The sequence below is a fragment of the Lycium barbarum genome, chromosome 2 (genome assembly GCF_019175385.1).
Source record: "Lycium barbarum isolate Lr01 chromosome 2, ASM1917538v2, whole genome shotgun sequence".
Taxonomy (NCBI): domain Eukaryota; kingdom Viridiplantae; phylum Streptophyta; class Magnoliopsida; order Solanales; family Solanaceae; genus Lycium; species Lycium barbarum.
In genome coordinates, this window is record NC_083338.1 from 17,431,456 (window position 1) to 17,440,335 (window position 8,880).

The window sequence follows — 8,880 nt, forward strand, 5'->3', positions numbered from 1 at the left end:
TTTTAGACTAACCTTGAATTACAATGAAAATATCCTATGAGTGATAGTTTGTTAAGATTAGTTATTATAGCTTTAGCTGTGTTAATCCTTTGTTGGAATTGCAAACCTATGTCTATTGATTTCAATTGGAGTTGCACCTTTGTGGATTCAAGTTGTCTCTCCTTTTATTGAATTCAAATAGTAGCAGTTCATTAATAGGATTCAATTAGGAGGGTTTAGATTGCACATACCTAGATTTTCCTATAATTCCTTTATGAATTGGGTCTTATACTATCTCTAATCTTCTCATCTCAATTTCTCTTTTGTTTTCTTCAATTTCCGCCATTTTAGTTTAGTTCTACAATTTCCTCAGTTAGGATTCTATCATTTGATTTCAGAGCTTAGGCTAAAGGATTGTCCCTACAATTCTTAATCTTGGGTTCATAGTTTGAAAATCCCAAAAAAATATCAAAATGTCAAAAATTAAAAAATTCCAAAAAATTGTTGTTTTGATTTGATTTGAGTGTTTTTCATGTTATATTTGAGTTCCTTGGTATCAAAACTAGATAGGGTTCAAATTTGAAGGTATTTGGACAACAATTGGGTCTTGGTGATTGAGAGTGAAATTGACTTAAATAGATATTGGGCTTTGTTCTCCTACCCAAGAGGAGCTTAGATCCAAAAGTCGGAAGAAAAAATGAGTTGGAATTGAGGTACTTGGAATTTTTAATATTCTTCATGTTGTTGAGCACCTTCATAAATTCATCTTGAGGAAGAAGACCAAAAAAAGAAGGTTTGATCTAAAATTTTCCAAGTACAAGTGAAAAAGTTGTTAAAATAGCCAAAAAAAAAAGGGTAATTACTAGGATGTGTGGACCCAAGGAAGTCAACAAGGTCAGAAAATTTGACCCAAGATCCTAGAAATTTGAGTACAAGACGTCATCAACGAAGTAATTGTACAGTCCATTATACGGACCGTATAAAAATCCACTGTCCGTCAAATTGCTCCATCAAAATGTAGCCAAGAAAATAGTATATTGTTTCTATTAGACGATTCTTGTATACGCACCGTGAAATATTTCACGTCCCATCAAATTGAAGACCAAAAACCCCGCTACTGTTTCCATTATATGTCAACTTTCTACGGTCCGCATAATTTTATATGGGGAGTCAAATTACCTCCTTGTCCACCGTATAATTGAAAGTCAAATTCTTGCTTATTGTTCCCATTATAAGTTTCCATTCTACGAACCATAAAAAATTATACGAACCGTACAATATCCCTTCCCCAATCGTATAATCACCTGAGTACAAGGTAAGTTTTTTATTGATTGAATCATTTCCGGTCACTTTCATATCATCTATTTGATCTTCTAAGCTAGTTAGCAACTATAATTGTTCTTACTACTTGCTAATTAGTTCTTGTGTCCTTAACTTCTTTCATGCCAATTCCTTCAAGCCTTTATTCCTTTAAATTTGTTGGAAGTTCATAGGCTCAAGTCCGTTAGCTTTATCAAGTTGTCCGTCTTTCAATTGACAAGAATTCATTCTTCCACGAAGCTAGAAACTGAGTGACTTGATTGGATAGGTGGTTGCTATTCCAACTTTGGAGATAACACTAGGTTGTGTGGTAAGGAGCGAGAGTTCAATATGACCTTTACTACTAACATTGTTTGCTAGTTTTTACAGGTTATAATGTCTAATCAAGGAGATCGTACCCAAGAAATGGAGGAACCATCATACATGGCGAGTTCATTGAAATGATCATTAGTCAATTGAAGACATTAACCGCGAATGAGGGAGGGTTGACGAAAAGGATAGAATGTTTGGAGATGAAGGTGGTGCCAGTTGAGACCTCAAGTAGAGTTGGCACTCCCCGTTCTCAAGTTGAAGGAGATTTGGGTAAGAACATGAAAACTACCCTGAATCCCACACCCGGGAAAGCACACCCATTATACTATCCCCCTACTACCTCTTCACCTACCCAAAAAGCTCCACTACACCAACCATACACTTTCTGAAACACCAATCAACAAACCTATCCCCAAGTGTGTTACACCTTGAAAATTTTTGCATCGTTTGCATTGTAAGTAAACTAACGTAAACTGGAGAGGTCATCAAACCCTTATAAGGTTAAGGAGGACTTCTAGCAAGTGATAAACAAAGGTCTAAAGGTTTCGGGATCAAGCGAATAGAAGAAATTAATTTTGTTAAAAATATGGGAAAACTTGGCAGAATTTTGGACAGGATTTTTGGTCCAACTTGAGAGATGCATATCTCCTAGAATATGAGAAGTTATGGAAAACATAATCTATGTAAATTCAAGTTCAACAAGCCTTCTTTCCAATACAACTGACAGTTTGAAGTGTGTCTCGTACTTTTTGGCCGCACTTCACCCAAATTTTCTAGAAAGTTAGATTTTGACCTTCCCAAGTACGGCCCGCACTTTGAAGTACCACCCGCACTTTTTGCCCGTACTATGTCTGAAAATTCCAGAAGTTTATGTCGGTGGACTTGGCCTATAAATTGATTTCCATGACCTTGGGTCATCATTTTTCACCAAAAACAGATCCTAATAGACCCTCTAAGCTCTTCCAATCACTTCTAATCATCTTAAACCTTTTCAAGAGAGGATCAAACACCAAACCCTTAACTAATTCCTAGAAAGTGATTGTTCTTGGCTCTACTTGGAGTTGTGGGGAGCTTGGTCTTGAAACAAGTTGTGTGAATTGAAATTCTTCAAATATAAGGTATGTTCTTCATCTTATCTCTTATTTTGAGTTGATTTGAAGGTTTAGCAAGTTTTAAAAAGTGAAAATAGTTATGAAGGAAAGTCATAAAGGGTTGTGTTGTAGTTGTTGAGTCCATGGACTATTTGAGCATGATGTGGTTGTACTATTGAGCTAATTTGCATGCATATGGATAGTATTTAATGTTGCTGGTGTGTTAATGAGATTATACTCCTTGATTGGGGAGAAAGGAAGTGTATATTGTTATTGTGTATTGGTATACTTTGGGCTGTTTGGTGTATATTCTTTTTATGGGCAGTGATAGGAGTATTTAAGGACTTTTGTATGCTTGTTGTTGTTATTGTGGGTTGTTGTGTATGTTGAGGTGATTAAAGAGTAAGGGGAGGTATGTTAAGGTTGTCCCTTTCTTTCTTATGGCATGATCTTATTGATTCAAATCCACACAAATATTATTCATAATGTCCCTATTCCTAGAAATACTAAAAGCTCATGGTTCTTAATGTTCTTATGATACTGCTGACATTTGTCTCATGATTATTGTTCTTTATCATATGATTATTGATTTTATTTATTGGTGTTGATCTTATATTATGGTTATTGTTCCTTCAAGGAGAGACATAATGATAATGATAGTTCTATAATGATAATCGGAGGTTTAACGACCTTACGTCACTCTAATAGATTTATAGCTTTTATTTGGGCTCTCATGCATGCTTTATATATATGTATATATTTTCTCACACCGAGCGACGGTATAGTTGGCCTGGTACGGCATCTATTGTGCATACCACTGCAGTTGGGTACGAATAACACCGAGCCTATAATGGTTGGGTATGGATAACACCGAGCCTATATGGCCAGGTAAGGTATTATATCTATATGTATGTACAAAAATGTTTTTTTGAAAAGCGAAGCATGCATGACTTCCGCCTTAAGAGGCATTCAGATGTACAGGCTATCTCTCTTATCTCATGTTACTTTCCATATCTTTTTATTATTTTATTATTCATGCCTTACATACTTAGTACATTATTCGAACTAACGTCCTTTCGTTTACGGATGCTGCGTTCATGCCCGCAGGTGGACAGGGAGACAGTTCAGACTCTTAGGCTGCCATCTCAGCAGTTGTACAGGGGCACTCCACTTATTCCGGAGTTGCAGTCTAGTTGGTATGGTTCCTTGTGTACAGATGGGTATGGCGGGGTCCTGTCTCATCCTTATTATGTTATGTATTCCATGTAGAGGCTCACAGACAGATGTGTACAGTTAGATGTCTTTTAACCTCCTCGGTCTATATTTTGTTACATCTTTTAAAAGTCTTGTCGGCTTACATATGGGCAGACTTGATGATGTACGTTTATATATGTATCTCTTAGGGCATATGTCCCTCCCATCTTATGATATCTATGAGTTAGTCTTATGGCCTACTCAGATATGATTATGAGATGTACGTTTTGAGGTACTCGGTAGGTTAGCTCCGGGTGCCCTTCACGGCCCTCCGGTTGGATCATCACAAAAGTGGTATTGGAACAGTTTGTCCTATGGTTGTTTACGAGCCGTGTCTAGCAGAGTCTTGTTTATGGGGTGTAAAGCGCGTCACACTTATAAACAAGAGGCTGCAAGGCATTTGAGATGGTTACCCTTCTTTGTATCCTAGATCGTGCTATAAAGCTGAGTCATAGGGCATAACTCTTTAACCCTGACCTCCGTTGTTTTACAGTTGATGACAACTCCTTTAGAAAGGATTACGGGACATTCAACGATTGTAATAATGATAGGGGGAGAATTAAATTACACTTTGGTGGAGGACCCAAGTGAGGATGTACCCTTCATTGAGATGGACCCATCCGAGATCATGTCCTCTATGGAAAGACCCGTCGGAGGTTCAGGATGAATCAGTGCTACAGATATCATCGACTTTGATAAGAGTAGAGGAGCCAAAAAAGCTCCGATGTTTCCAGTTTCACTTTTGACAAAAGTTGGGCAAGGAAGGGAAAGGCAAATGCTATGAGTTAATCCCCAAGCTTCGGATTATGGTAGATCGGTGGAGAGTACAGGGCTTTCTGAGAAACTGAGGAGTTTGCAGCCTGAGGACCCTATTAACCAAGACTTAATAGTATCTTCAGAGCAAGTTTCAAATGAAGGTGGTGGCCAGCCAGACAGGTTAGTATAGTTGGTACACTTGTAGAAGTTCTGGGTGGCGGTGAACAATCGATAGATAGAGAAAATAGGGAGAAGAATTTTTCTCCCATGTTAGAGTGATTCATGCCAAATTAGAGCTCTAGAGTAGGGCCATGGGAAGTCCTACATCAGTCAGAATTTCAGGACCAGAGCAATCAATGATGGAAGGTATATTTGTCGCTTTGGTAAGGTGTTAAAATTAAGCAAGTATGATTTTGAAATGACTTATTTTATGCAGCGACAATAAGTTATAAAACCCCATTGATTATGTTGGGGAAAGGGGTAATATTAAAGAGGAATCTAGAGCGGAATTTGTGGTCAGATGATGGGTTAAAATGGTGACTATAATGATAGAACAGTGGAAAAAGATATGTTGTGGTAATAAGGTAATGGTGTAATAAAACAGGAAAGGCAAATGTAGGGAACATAGTTTGATGGAGAGATTATATCTACACAATTACGAATGATAGGTATCAAGAGGAATACGTAAAATATGAATGACTTGTGAGTAAGAGGAGATAGTATAGTATGAGGGGATGAGTGATGACGTTAGGTACAATTAGTGTTGTATTAATGTTTAAGCACCCTTGAGGGAGGTATCGATATATTATATGTAATTCTGTTAAGGTAACTTTTGAAGCATTACGGAGGGGACTTAAAAAGAAGAGGAATTTGATGGAATTTTCAGTTGGACAATAGAAAACGACTCTTTTTATACTGTGAGGGGATTAGCAACCTTAGAAGTAATTTATTAATGATATATCGGTATGATTAGATGGGAGATGCATTTTCTCCTTAAGGTAAGAAGTGGAAAGGATAGGTATATATTTAAATATGACAATTTAGTGTAAATATATGAATGATTTACGAGTAGAAAGAGGTAAAGCAAGAATTACGAAAACAGAAAAGAGTATCAGCTATAAAGATGATGATGCTTAAGGTCTAAATGGGTAGGATACGGAATGCAAGATTTGCCAAGAATAGTTAATGTTTTAGATGTTAAATAATTATGATTGGTTAAAAGAGATAAAAGAATGATGCACGTTACTAAATGATCCACCTTTTTGGTGGTTTTCATTAATAAATAAATTGAGCTAGATATTGACGAGGGCCTTCTTATCGCATAGAGTATATTGGCAAGGATGTTATACAGAGGTACGAGTATAAGGATATATGAAACATGAGTTGTTTTGCAAGAATGTATAAGACAATGGTAGGACCAAGGTACGGAACATTTCCCTCCAGAAGTTTTAATATTGAGCTAGTAATACAAGGCTAAATAGCCAATGAAGGAAGCAAGAGATATTCTGGAAGAATTAACTGTATGATGGGAAAACAATGGTTTTGAGGTTTCCAATTCAATATAAGATATGCCCTTCATAGATGGGACAAACTTGTAGTCCGAAAAAGACCTGTCAAAAGAACGAACGTTTATGTAACGAAGAAAAAGGGCAATATTAACAATCAGGGAAGATTTTTAAGAAAAGAATCTTGTGCTAGATACCATTACAATGATCAAATGGGAGAGCGAGTAATAGGAGAAAAATGATTTCTAGAAGGGTTGTAATGAAAATTTTGAAGATCTCCTTGATGGAAGATTAGGCCATCCAAGGCCAGTACGTCTATGAGAATATATGATCCGCTATATGTATGTGCAACTGACCAAATAGACTCAGATGACGAACATTTAGGGCTAAGATTAGTCACGGAAATATTTAGGAGTATGTACCAGCAGGGAAAAGGCGAGCTAAATGCGATGTCATATATAGAGTAGTGGGTTAACACCTTAAAGGGGGAAGACGAGACGACAAGTATGAGATCAAAAGTATGCCTTGATAGAAGATGGAAAGATAATAATAAAGGAATTGGAAATCACCTCAAAGGGATATTACACTAGCAGGCCGATAAGGTGTAAGGACGATTTGGCGATTAACATAAAGAGTCAGTCATATGTGTGACTAAATAAGGATTGGGAGATAGTACTCTAAGGAGGGAATTACTCAAAGTTTTAAGATAAGGGTGTAATAGGAGGGTAAGTAATGAAGAAGTAAAGAAGGATTGAGTAAAATGGCACTCGAGGTAAATAATGGACTAAGATGAGAAGTTAAGTGAAATAATAACTGCAAGCTAGTCGTGTGGATACAAAGTTCAAACATCGCATACCGGTTGGGTAACCATTGTACATGGAAAGCTTTAAAGGCAAAAGCATTTGAGTTAGAATCTAGCAATGTCTTTATTAAGGGAAAAAGGCGGAGCTGACAATACAAGAGGGCTAAAATGGAAATAAACTATTTGAAGGCACGCGAGTACTTGACGGTAACAGCCTATGATGAAAAATAATAATAAATGAGCATGATTATATGGAAGAGAAATCTTATGATGATATGAGAATTCTAGGCATAGAATATTCAGGATGTAAAAGAATGAAAGTCGTGTTGTAAAATGGAATAAGATGGACATAACTGAGGAACTAAAGGTTAGAGGCAGTAATGAAGAGGATAATGAGGAGCAAGTTCATGTAAGACAGCTTCATGACATTAAGATGAACTAGGATGGACCTATCACCGAAATGGATACGTTAATTCTGAAAGGCAATAGAATGGTATAGAATTATATACCACAGAGATGATATAAGTATACGAGAAGCTTGCCAAGATCTCTAAAAAGCTTCAACTGGTGAAGTGTAGCATAGCCGAGAATAGTAATATCAAGATATAGTTTTTGTGTCGAGAAAACCTAAGTAAAGACACAGTATCCTAGATATGGTACATCTTTAAAAAACCAAAGCTTGAAAGGGTATTCAGGGAAGGAGTATTTCAGTAAGGTGAATTTCTAAAATATCAGGACTAACTATATGATAAATGTAGCAAAGTTATATGATTTATTCAGAAGTAACAAAGGTGTATTGTGACCTTAAGGGACTGATATAAAGGAAATATTACAGAGTTCGAGATTCATTAATAAATAAACAGAAGTCTGAAAGACCAATTTAACAAATAGATATGTCGTTAAGAAATAAAGGGATGATTAGCATGTATTTTATAATTGTAATGAATTGTGTAAGCTATGTATGGAATTGTCCAGTTACCTAGCATCTCTGTTTATCCAGTTAAGATGCCTAATTCTCTACTAGAGCCTGAAGATCAGTACATTCAAAGAGACCTGAAGACTATAGGTTACCCCAGTGTTGACATCCACCTTGAGGTAAGTGGGAAGGTAAAGCACGCTTTTTAGATGTCTCAGGATATATTATGAACATGTATGCTAGACCTTTAAGGAAGTTGGGATGACCAGTTAGTATGGCTTGAATTTGCATATCCAGATGTCCTGTATAAAGCTCTGTAAGAATAGGAGAGTATTAGATTTTTAGAGGTTTGGAATTTCATTTTGACGAGACTTATGGGATGTAATAAGGTGGATAAGTTTAACCTTGGATATCTTAGACTTAACAATATGATAGCTGAAGGGTCCATGAGATGTACCCTTAGATTCGAGAATCTGCATATCCAGTCTTTTACACGTCTATGCCCCGTAAATGTATTAAGAAATCCCTCACAGTTGTACCAATTGATGATAGTTCGATTATAGAATAGTTATCGTACGAGGAAGTTCCTACTACCCTCTCAGATCACCAAGTTCTAGGGCTGTGGATTGAGAATAAAAAATGTAATCTTGGTAAAATACTATGAAGGAATGTAAATGTAGAGGAAATAACTTAAGAAGCTGAGAAAGATAAGAGATTCAGATATATGTGCTTGCTTTTATAAAGGAGATTTAGATATCCACATTTGATTCCATTACCAAAAGGGATTTGGACTAGGACATCATAGCCTTCAGGTATGTATATGTTGCTAGTTACTGTCATTAGTGGTATGGGTTCATTATTGTTATTGTTTGTTATGGCCCTATGTGCCGTTGTATATTTTGGGTTGCTGTGTCACAGGTTGGTAGTGATACAATTGCAGGGGAA